Source organism: Pelophylax lessonae (genome assembly GCF_965119305.1).
Source record: "Pelophylax lessonae genome assembly, chromosome: 12".
NCBI classification, from domain to species: Eukaryota; Metazoa; Chordata; class Amphibia; order Anura; family Ranidae; genus Pelophylax; species Pelophylax lessonae.
In genome coordinates this window covers 165,738,207-165,750,661 of record NC_138779.1, presented here as the reverse complement: position 1 = coordinate 165,750,661, position 12,455 = coordinate 165,738,207, and the positions used below count along the sequence as shown (strand labels likewise).

The 12,455-nt window shown below is 48.7% G+C and overlaps 1 protein-coding gene across 1 annotated transcript in view; it reads right to left on the bottom strand.

Moving 5' to 3' along the window:
* The window catches only part of MBOAT7 (membrane bound acylglycerophosphatidylinositol O-acyltransferase MBOAT7), an 809,637-nt gene that overhangs the window by 478,278 nt on the left and 318,904 nt on the right, over positions 1 to 12,455 (bottom strand). The window lies entirely within an intron of this gene.

The window sequence follows — 12,455 nt, the reverse complement described above, 5'->3', positions numbered from 1 at the left end:
CCGCCTCTCCACTGGCTCCTCAGCCAATGGGAGCAGTGTACACACCCTCTTCCACAGCACGCCTTGCTTGACATCAGAGCAGGAGATGCTGATAGCTGGAGAAGAGTGTAGAGGAGTGTACACAGTCTGCAGCCTTATAGAAGGTGAGCTGGGGAAGATAAACTAAATGTATTTTTGTCAGTGCTTACCCTGCTGAGGAGGGGAGAAGCTGTGTTTTCTCTAGCAGGGCTCCTCCTGTCCCTGAGGCTGTTAGATGGATTTTCTGTGTGAGGATCAGTGCACTGCTTCTGGAGGGAGGATATGCTCTAAACTTCTCCCCCAATCTCTGCTACACCTCCCTGCTCATTACCTGCCCACCTCCTTCTCTTCTGCATTACAACATCCAATGTCTGTGAGTTGCTGGAGCACTACAAGTGCCAGCATGCCAGGAAATTGGAGCAGCAGCAATCAGGCTAATATTTAGGGGGAAAGTGCTGGTGTGTATATATATATATATATATATATACACATATTTATATATTCGGCCCCCTTGAACTTTGCGACCTTTTGCCACATTTCAGGCTTCAGACAAAGATATAAAACTAAATTTTTGTGAAGAATCAACAACAAATGGGACACAATCATGAAGTGGATCGAAATTTATTGGATATTTCAAACTTTTTTAACAAATAAACTGAAAAATTGGGCGTGCAAAATTATTCAGCCCCCTTAAGTTAATACTTTGTAGCGCCACCTTTTGCTGCGATTACAGCTGTAAGTCGCTTGGGGTATGTCTCTATCAGTTTTGCACATCGAGAGACTGAAATTTTTGCCCATTCCTCCTTGCAAAACAGCTCGAGCTCAGTGAGGTTGGATGGAGAGCGTTTGTGAACCGCAGTTTTCAGTTCTTTCCACAGATTCTCAATTTGATTCAGGCCTGGACTTTGACTTGGCCATTCTAACACCTGGATATGTTTATTTGTGAACCATTCCATTGTAGATTTTTCTTTATGTTTTGGATCATTGTCTTGTTGGAAGACAAATCTCCGTCCCAGTCTCAGGTCTTTTGCGGACTCCATCAGGTTTTCTTCCAGAATGGTCCTGTATTTGGCTCCATCCATCTATCAATTTTAACCATCTTCCCTGTCCCTGCTGAAGAAAAGCAGGCCCAAACCATGATGCTGCCACCACCATGTTTGACAGTGGGGATGGTGTGTTCAGGGTGATGAGCGGTGTTGCTTTTACGCCAAACATAACGTTTTGCATTGTTGCCAAAAAGTTTGATTTTGGTTTCATCTGACCAGAGCACCTTCTTCCACATGTTTGGTGTGTCTCCCAGGTGGCTTGTGGCAAACTTTAAACAACATTTGTATGGATATCTTTAAGAAATTGCTTTCTTTTGCCACTGTTCCATAAAGGCCAGATTTGTGCAGTATACGACTGATTGTTGTCCTACGGACCACCTCAGCTGTAGATCTCTGCAGTTCATCCAGGGTGATCATGGGCCTCTTGGCTGCATCTCTGATCAGTCTTCTCCTTGTATGAGTTGAAAGTTTAGAGGGACGGCCAGGTCTTCGTAGATTTGCAGTGGTCTGATACTCCTTCCATTTCAATGTTATCACTTGCACAGTGCTCCTTGGGATGTTTAAAGCTTAGGAAATCTTTTTGTATCCAAATCCAGCTTTAAACTTCTCCACAACAGTATCTCGGACCTGCCTGGTGTGTTCCTTGTTCTTCATGATGCTCTCTGCGCTTTAAACGGACCTCAGACTATCACAGTGCAGGTGCATTTATACGGAGACTTGATTACACACAGGTGGATTCTATTTATCATCATTAGTCATTTAAGTCAACATTGGATCATTCAGAGATCCTCACTGAACTTCTGGAGAGAGTTTGCTGCACTGAAAGTAAAGGGGCTGAATAATTTTGCACGCCCAGTTTTTCAGTTTTTTATTTGTTAAAGTTTGAAATATCCAATACATTTCGTTCCACTTCATGATTGTGTCCCACTTGTTGTTGATTCTTCACAAAAAAACGGAATTTTTGTAAAATCTTACCTGTAAAATTCCTTTCTCTGAGTCCTCCGACAGTCGCCGCCTCCTCTAAGTCCTCACTGTTGGGTATTGTCTTCCTATCCGTAGGAATAGCTAGGCATATAGACTTAGTCCAAAGACAAAAGGCATTAACATATACACACCCATGGGGGCTGTCCCATCTGGTCAATACCCCCCCTGCATCACCACTCCCAACTCAGTTTGGTAGCATAGCAGTAGGTAACAAGAACCCCAAAAGAGGGGCGGGGGCGGCGATTGTCGGAGGACTCAGAGAAAGGAATTTTACAGGTAAGATTTTACAAAAATTCAGTTTTCTCTTACGTCCTCCGACAGTCGCCGCCTCCTCTAAGTCCTCACTGTTGGGATGTCCCAAAGCAGTATAGACATGAGGGGTGGGAGACGCAACCGTAGAAATGGCAACGCAGTACCCACATCAGAGAAAGGAATCTTACATGCACCATAAGAGAACCAACTGGGCAACCGAAAACAACAATGCTCAACAAGAGCAACAGCCCAGGAAAGCAAATGCCAACAGCCAGGGACCCAGAGAAAATTCAAGGGTCCATCATGGCACTGCCGCACTGAGAACTTTGCGGCCAAAAGGATTCCGTAGACGACAGGTAAACCCTGATCGCCCTGATAACGTCCAAGGAATGCAACGCAATCTCCTTTGGATGTTTTGGCTTCGTACAAAGCAAAGGCAGGACAATGTCCTCATTAAGGTGAAATTCAGAGATCACCTTGGGAAGGAAGGATGGGGGTGGTCTCAAAACCACCTTATCCTTGTGAATGATCAAGTAAGGGGAGCGGCAAAGACAACGCCGCCAGCTCCGACACCCTGCGAGCCGAAGTGATTGCCACTAGAAAAGCAACCTTTTTCGACAGCAGAGGCAACGATATCTCCCTGATGTTTTCAAAGGGGGCACGCTGCAACGCGGACAGAACCAAGTTCAAGTCCCATGGAGGTAAAGGCTCCTTCCTGGGAGGACCCAGATGTCGCACACCTTGAATGAAGGTGCGCACCAAGGAATGAGACGCCACAGGGCGTTGGAAAAGAACAGCCAGTGCAGACACCTGGCCCTTTACCGTGGCCAGCGCCAGGCGCTGATCCACTCCAGACTGGAGGAAAGCCAAAATTCCTGACACAGAGTAAGAACGAGGGGAGAACCCCCTGGACTCACACCAGGTGAAATAGGCTTTCCAGGTACGGTAATAGATCTTACCAAGAGGATTTCCTAGCCTTGATTAGAGTAGGGATAACCTCAGGGGAGAGAGCCTTGTCCTTCAAGACCTGGGTCTCAACAGCCAGGCCGTTAAAGCCAGCGTCTGTAAAGCAGGATGGAAGATCGGACCTTGAGACAGGAGATCTTCCCGCAGAGGCAGACGCCACGGAGGCGCCACTGCCAGGTGAACAACGTCGACGTACCAGGACCGGCGAGGCCAGTCCGGCGCCACCAGAATCACCATGTGCGGTTCCGAGACCAATCTGCGAAGGAACCGGGATAGTAACTGAATCGGAGGAAAGGCGTACATCAGACGATACTGATGCCAAGGGGCCACCAACGCATCCGAGGCGTCCGCCAACGGATCGCGCGTTCTTGCCACGAACCTTTCCACCTTTCGTTTTAGCCGGGATGCGAACAGATCCACGTCTGGGGATCCCCACCTCGCACACAGCATCTGAAAGACTTCCGGGTGTAGGGACCATTCCCCCTGGTCCAGGGTCTGGCGGCTCAGATAGTCGGCTTGCCAATTTTCCACACCCGGAATGTGAACTGCCGAGATCGCCGAGACATGAGTCTCGGCCCAAGACAGAATGTCGGTCACCTCCCGGACCGCTCGAGCACTCCTGGTGCCCCCCTGGTGGTTGATGTAAGCCACCGCGTTAGCAATGTCCGTCTGTACGTGAATAGGCAGGCCCTGGAGACGGTCCGACCACTGGAAGAGACAGAGTTTTATCGCTCGTAGTTCCAGCACATTTATCGGGAGGGAGGACTCCTCCTCCGACCAAGTGCCCTGGGCAGACAGGTTGCCCAGGACTCCACCCCAGCCCGACAGGCTGTCGTCCGTGGTAAACACTGTCCACACCAACGGACGGAAGGACTTGCCTTCCGCCACCGACGGGGACTGGATCCACCATAGAAGAGCCAATCTGGTCTGGCGACTCAAGGAGACATCCAGATCCAAGGACCGAGGAAGTCTGTCCCACCTGGCCAGGATCTTTGTCTGGAGAGTCCGCGTGTGGAACTGTGCAAAGGGTATCGCCTCGAAGGCCGAAACCATCAGCCCCAGGCCCCGCATACAGGTCCTGAGTGACGAGGACGGGTTGTCCCTGAGGGACCCGAGCTCGTCACGCAAAGTCCAGAACTTGTCCTCCGGCAAGAACACCTTTGCCTGAGCAGAGTCCAGAATCATTCCCATATAGGTAATAGGACGCACTGTGCCCCCCTTCCTGGGCACCGCGAACAGATTGGAATGAAATCCCCGTGGATTGGTTCCGAAAGGTACGAAAGGACCCCTGATTGGATCTAGGCGCAGAACCCCGCTTGCCATGAAAGGACTTGTTCTTCGGGTTCTGGGGCAGCAAGGTGCTCTTGCCCCCCTTGACGCCTTTCTTTCACCAGGGCATCCAACGCCTTGCCAAAAAGGCGAGAGCCAGCATAGGGAAAATCAGCAACTGTTTTCCATGAGGACTGGTCGGCCGACCAGCTCTTCAGCCATATCAGTCGCCGGTTAAGTACCGCGACACTCGAGAGGCGAGCCACCAAGGGGGCCTCATTTAAGGCTGCATCACACAAATGCATGACTCCTTGGCGGATCTGATCCACCATTTCCAGTCGGGCAGGCGGCACGTCATCAGACACGAGATTGCTTCCAAGCATCTTAGTCCAATCAGCCACCGCCTGAGCCACCAGAACGGACGCGAAAACGGGTTTGATCAACGAACCCTCCACCGTATAGGAATGGCGGGCTAGAGACTCCAACCGCCGGTCCGTGGGATCCCGGAAAACCGGGATATCCTCAGTAGGAACCAAGGTAGCCTTGTTCAGCACGGCCACAGTGTGATCTACCTGTGGAGGCACACACCATCGCGATTCCGTAGCCGGCGCAAAAGGATAAAGCAATTTGAACCGACTAGGTACCAGGAATGGACGTTTTAACGTGCGCCACATTTCATTAACAGTGTAATGAAATTCAGCTGGGCAGGGAAAAACCTGTGCAGACTTGCGGGTCCTGTGCATCCCAAACGAGGACACAACGCCCGGAGGACAGGGCTCATCCTCTAAAGGTAAGGTTTCCTTAACAGAAACAATTAACTCATCCATGGTCGCCCGTTCTTCAGGGGACCCTGGGGAGGATGTATCAACACCCTCCATTTCAGCCTCCCCCTCAGACCCCGGGGGGTCTAAGGATGAGCGGGACCCTGAAAAGGGCACGCTCGCAGCAGCAGCAGCCATATCCCCATCTGAATCAGAAGAGAGAGACAACCTGGGCCTCTTTCTCGCAGCCCGTTCAGACATCAGCATTTCCATATTTGCCACCAAAGTCGCAACTACAGCAGCCAGATCAGGTAGCAGCGGGGCCACAGGAGAACTGGGGCCCCCCACTAAAGCTGGAGGAAACTTGCTTTCCTGAGAATCCATGGCTCAAGTTATCAAAAAACAAACTACAGTGCAAAAAACAGTGTACTGTCCCCTTAAATAGCGCTGCAGAGTGTGCAGCCCACCGCTACTGTCACAGCTATGAAAGACCCCCAAAGGAGAAAAGAAACTGAGCCAGAAGCAATATACAGAGGGAGATTGAGAGAGATAACCTGCAGAGCCCGCAGAGCGTTGCTACCAGTGTCCTTGCTGCTGATGGAAAAGGAAGTGCTGCTGGAGAGGGCTGGACTATAAGCCAGACCCCAGGGAAAATGGCTGCCCCATAGGGATGCATTGGAGGCTACGCCAAAATGGCCGCCGACATGCGGCCGAACCGATCGTTCCACCGCCCACAAAATGGCGGCGGATGGCGCCAAAATGACAAGCATGATCGCCCCAGAGGAGCTATACATGTGTGCCCACAATAAAGATGGCGGACCGCGCGAAAATGCACCGCTGCGGTCGCCGCACAAGCACAAAACGTCTGCACCCCCAACGTGCACCTAAAGTGACACAGGGACAGGGGACCACCAAGGCAACATACAGGTCTGCACAAACAAACCCCGCAGGGATCGCACAGGGAATCACACAGGCACAGACACGGGGAACATACAGCAACACAGACTGTCACCCCAAACAGAAGCCCCACACAGAAAAGTACTTACCTGTACCAGATGGCGTGGGGAGCCTCTATGCACGGAAAACCTCTGTCCTCATCTGACGGAGTGCCGTGAGCCAGGGACATGACGCTGCAGCACCGCAGACGAGTCCTGTGAGGTAGCCACCTCACGGCTGCATCCCTGCAGCGAACAGGGATGGGTCGATCGTAATGCCAGGGCGAACCATAGCTGAACGCTCGATGGCGGGCTGGGGGTCCATCTGACCCTTGTGCTCTGGAGAACCAGGGCGGCCAGTCCGAATCCCAGCACCGCATGATCCATCTTCATCCGAAGAGAAGACTAACACTAGAGCTGACAAAATAAACAGCTAGTAAAGTAAGAGAAAAATTGACATTTTCAAAGAAAATCAAATAAAAGATTAGGAAGGCTGAGACTGAAGCCCCAGCACAAGGGAAGCCTGACTATTCCTGACGCTAGGCAAATTAAAACTGAGTTGGGAGTGGTGATGCAGGGGGGGTATTGACCAGATGGGACAGCCCCCATGGGTGTGTATATGTTAATGCCCTTTGTCTTTGGACTAAGTCTATATGCCTAGCTATTCCTACGGATAGGAAGACAATACCCAACAGTGAGGACTTCGAGGAGGCGGCGACTGTCAGAGGACGTAAGAGAAATTACAGTTTTATATCTTTATGTTTGAAGCCTGAAATGTGGCAAGGCAAGGCATTGTGTATATATATATATATATATACACACACACACATACATACTGTGGGTGTATGTGTATACTGTGTGTGTGTATACTGTATGCCATACTGTGTGTGTTCCATGTGTCCCCAACTGCCGCTCAACGGAAGTCAATCTAACAATGGACTTCTGTTGAACAGACATGTTGATAAAAAGCCGCTCAATCAGTGGCTGTGTTGCTAACTGTCCACAGAGAGGAGAAAAATCTACTTGTTGCCATTTGGAGGCAGCTGATTGGTGCACTGCTGAGCTCGGCCTTGGATCAGGCACCAGGGCAGGCCTGGGTGCATACCTGTGCAGTGACACCATGGCTTTTATTCACAAGACCCACTGCCCAATCTGATGCCAACCACAACAGTTCACGATTCCGCTGGCTCCACAACTGCATATGCGCAGTTCTGAGGCAGCAACAAGTGGATTTTATTTATTTATTTTTTTTTAAAGCCGTTACCTGCTGCCTACCACACCAAGCACTAAGGTGAAAAGGTGTGTGTAAGAGGACACATATGGAAGGTACTACTCTGGAGGCTCCGCCGTAGAGTGCACCCCAGCCGGACTGTCTGCAGGTCACAGGTGAGTCCTGGTCTGGACACCCTGTCCTCTCCTCCTTCCCAGGGGGGGAGACTGCATATGGCTTTTGAGATAGCTGGGCTGTATAACTGATTGTAAATTCTAAAGATTGTAAATGTCATGCTTATGTCATAAGTGGGGGTCTGGGAGGCTCCTTATTATACCTGGTTAAGTGAGGGCCAGTTCACACCAGCACAAGGTCATTGCGGCTAAGGTGTGCTGTGTGTGCATTTCCCACACAGCAGGTGAACACACTATCCCTGCAATCTGCTGCATATGGGTGCCAATGTATTGTTAATGGCACTCCAAACGCAGATTGCAAATGCAGTGTGTTTAAAGCCACAAAATCGCATTGGTACCACAGTACTTTGCGGTTTGGTGCAGTGCGTTTTTAAAAGTAGTGAGACTTTTTTCACAGTCTGTTACTTTATACAGCCCATTCAAATGAACGGACTGTCAAAATGCTCCGCACGGGAAAGCATGTGTTCCCATGTGATCCTGGTATGAATTGGCCCTTAATCTAGGTTCCCACTTCTGTGTTTAGTGCAAGCCATGTTTGTGTGGGCAAATATCATGATATAAAAATAATGGATGTGGGGGCCTTTTGGTGGGCAGCATTTTATTCTTGGACCCAGGCAGCACAATGTCTTGGGGCCAGCCCTGCATGGTAGAAACAACATTCTCGAAGAGAGGTGGTTCAGTACAATTGAGGAACAATCACCCCTAGACGCCTCTAAAGGGAACATAATGCGTCCAGAATGTGAAGATCAGTTTTCCAATTACTCTTCAAGATATTATGGAAAAGGGGGGAATGTGGGACTTTGAATGAGTTTTGCAACCAGGCATATCTGTTTCCAAATGAGTATCATATAGAGCCCCTACACAAGGAAGGGAACCCATCAAGAGCTGACATAAATGTACAGATTAAAGAACCATATTTATTAATCACATATGTAATAATTACAAAAAGGGGATAATGCACTCATAATGCCTGACCCGGGGCATTTCTCGGATCAGCCTTCGTTTTTCATTTTTCCCAATTGGAATACTTCTGGATATGTGACACCATCTCAGGTAGTGCCCATTCCACACAAATGTATTCCCCCTTTTTTTCCCCTCCTTCCCCCATTTTTTCTTTTTTCCTTAACGTTTTTGGTATAATTGGGATTTTTTATGTATTTTAGATATTGTTTTTCTTCAAGCTCCTGATGAGTGGACGGAGGTCCACGAAACGCGTAGAGCCTATATTTACTCAGCCGTTTTCAAGTATCTCATGTTTCCAGATTCTGTATCTATAGAGCAATTGTTGTCAGATGTAACCTACTAATTTTATGGATTTTATTGTACATGAAATGAGTGCATTATCCCCTTTTTGTAATTATTACATATGGGATTAATAAATATGGTTCTTTAATCTGTACATTTATGTCAGCTCTTGATGGGTTCCCTTCCTTGTGTAGGGGCTCTATATGATACTCATTTGGAAACAGATATGCCTGGTTGCAAAACTCATTCAAAGTCCCACATTCCCCCCTTTTCCATAATACACATTTAGGGATGGAGGCAACCAGACATATAATTCGTGTCAGATCTCTTCCCCCTTTTTCTTTTTTACTCTTCAAGATAGGTTATTGTTAAACAGCGTGAGTTGGCAAAATAAACTAGGATAAAGAACTAACCCCATATAACGTTTGTCAATAACAACAATGTCATCATCTTCCATTTATACGTGAGGAAAGAAGAGGGCGGAAAGAGGGAGAGACTTCCCTTCCCACCCCAAGTATGGTTCATAATGACGGATTGTTGTGGCATGAGAACTGGAGAGATGGAAAGTAAGGGGGAAGAAGAAGGGGAAGACGTGAAGGAAGTGGGGGTGGAAGAAGAGAATAAACTTAGAGTAAATATCACCAAAGCTGGAATTGAACTAGAACAGAGACCAGATTGGACAAGGAGTTTGCATGGGGGAAGGGAGCAGGCACTCAAGCCGAGGTTTGGATGTTTATAAAGGTAGTCCAAGGTTCCCAAATCACTTCAAATTTCTCTGAGGAGTTCTCCAGTTTGCTTACCATCGATTCCTGAGCCAGGATATCTTTCTCTTGGCCCCAAGGAAGGACACAGGGTTTTTTCCATGAGCTAGTAATGGTTAATTTAACGCCCGTCAACATGAACTGAATTAGCCTTTGAGTGTGTTTGGGAGCTGGGCCAATCGGGGCGTTAAGTAGAGCTATTTGTGGAGACATAGTGACGGGAATGCCTGTAACCTTACGTATCATGTGGAAGGTTTTGCTCCACAGGCCTCTCAACTTGGGGCAACTCCACCATGTATGGAGCATATCCCCAGAAGCTCGCAACCTCTGAAGCAGACTGGATTAGAGGAAGAACACATTTTTGCCAGTCTGGCTGGAACAAGGTACCAGCGCATCAGGACTTTTAGATTTGCTTTGGCTTACTTCACATTCAACATACCCCTAGTAGCTCTAGTAACCACTCTGTGCCATTCTTCCGGAGACCAATTGAAAGATAAATCAGCTTCCTATGCTAACATATACTGAGTTTTGAATTGGTCCGCTGAAAGAGAGTTGTAAATGACTGAGATCCCTCCTCTCAGTTCATCATCCTGGCCACACCATTCATATGGAGAGCTAGATACTGGTAGTTTGGGAAATAGGGTTGCAGAGTGTGTGCAGAAAGTGAGATATTTGAGTGAATCTATATTTTTCTTAGGCATGTCAAGCTTTTTTATACAGTAAGATTCCGATATTGGGCTGGATGGGAAGAGGAAGTGGCCGATTCTATAGAGCCCTTTATCCAACCATTTGAAGGATTGGATATTTAGTCCAGGAGGAAACAAGGGATTTCAGAAGATATAGGCTAGAGATTTCAAAGCGGAAACCAGCCTGGAGTGGTTCTTCAGAGAGTCCCATAACAAGAAGGAATGAGAGAGGGTAGAGACTATAACTGGGGGTCTATCCTTGGGGTGGTACCATAGCAAGTAGTCTAACATATGGCGAGGCACCGAATGCCTTTCCAGGTTTATCAGTCCAGTATGCCCGATTTCCTGTATACCTCCGAATGTTGAGCTAATTGGGCCGCCTGGTAGTACCAAACCAGATTGGGGAGACCTAGGCCTCCCTGATTACAAGACCGAAAAAATATGATTTTTGTAAGATCTTACCGTAAAATCTTTCTCTGATGTCCATTGGCAGACACAGCCTCATCTTCATGAGCTGTGTGGGTTATGCTGCCACCTGCAGGAGTAGTCTAGGCAGTACATTAGTACAAAGTTTTAGCATATACACGCCAACAGGTCTGTCCCTCCAGACATGGCCCAGCACATCAGTTTAGTTGCAAGCAGTGAAGACAAAAAAAAACAAACATTCCCAATGCAGAGGGGCGGGTGTTGCGTCTGTCAATGGACATTGGAGTACAAGACAAATGGCCGTACACCAGGCAATAGCTCACGATGAAAGGCTTTATTGAACAAGGATGCAAGGTACAGCAAAATGGATGGTAGACATGTTTCACATGACTGAGTGCCGAGACCTGTCCACAAACCGCTGAACTTTCCTGTTGAGGTGAGACGCAAACAGATCCACCTCCGGAGTTCCCCACCGGGCAAACAGGAGATGAAACACCTCCAGATGAAGGGACCCCTCCTTGGCCGCCAGGACACTCTTGGTGCCCCCTTGATGACTGATGTAAGCCACGGCCATGGCATTGTCCGACTGTATCCAAACCGGAGAGCCATGTAGCCGACTCGTCCAGTGAAGCAGGCAGAGCTTGATCGCTCTCAGCTCCAGAATATTGATTGGCAAGGAAGACTTTTCCGTCGCCCAAGTCCCCTAGGCACAGAGCCTCCCTAGCACTCCACCCCAGCTTGACAGGCTGGCGTCCATGGTGACCACCGTCCAAAACACCGGCAGGAAGGACTTGCCATGGCATAGGGCAGGTGACCGGAGCCACCAAGAAAGAGCCGACTCTGTAAGATGGCTCAAGCGAATCCTCTGGTCCAAGGAACGAGGATCTCTGTTCCATTTCACCAGAATCTCCTTTGGCAAAGGTCTCGAGTGAGACTGAGAAAACGGGACTGCTTTGAAGGTTAAAAACATCAGACACAGGGCCCTCATGCAAGCCCGCAGGGAGGACTAATCGGTCTCCATCAGCAACCTGACTGCTTTTTGCAGCTTCTGGAGTTTGTCGCCAAAGCAGAGTCGAGGGTCAGCCCCAGATAAGTGACCCATACTGACAGCATCAGAGCAGATTTTTTTAAATTGATCATCCACCCGAATTCTTGAAGGGTCTGAATCGTGATAGAGATGTTGCCCAACAGATCTGATTAGGAGACCTCTCGCAACAGGAGAGCATCCAGATATCCCACAATTGAGATACCTCACCAACATAACAAGGCCAGCACAGGGGCCAGGACCTTGGTAAATACTCGGGAAGCCGAGGCGAGACCAAAGGGTAATGCCACAAATTGAAGGTGCTCCTCTGCCACCGCAAAGCAGAGGAATGGCTGGTGTCCCATAAAAAAATGGGGATGTCGAGATACGCATCTTTAAGATCGATGGAGGCCAGAAAATCCCCCTGATTCAATGATGCTACCACTGACTGAATGGACTCCATTTGAAACTTCTGCACCCGCACAAAGCAGTGCAGAGCCTTGAGGTCCAGAATTGGACGCACCTTGTCCTCCTTTCTGGGCACAGTAAACAGGTTTGAATAGAAACCTTGGGAGCGTTCCTGCTGAGGAACCGGCACAATCACCCCTTGAGATCTTGCACAGCCTCCCGCAGATCCTTCAAACGTTCTGGAGACTGTGAGGTGAATATTTGACTGTA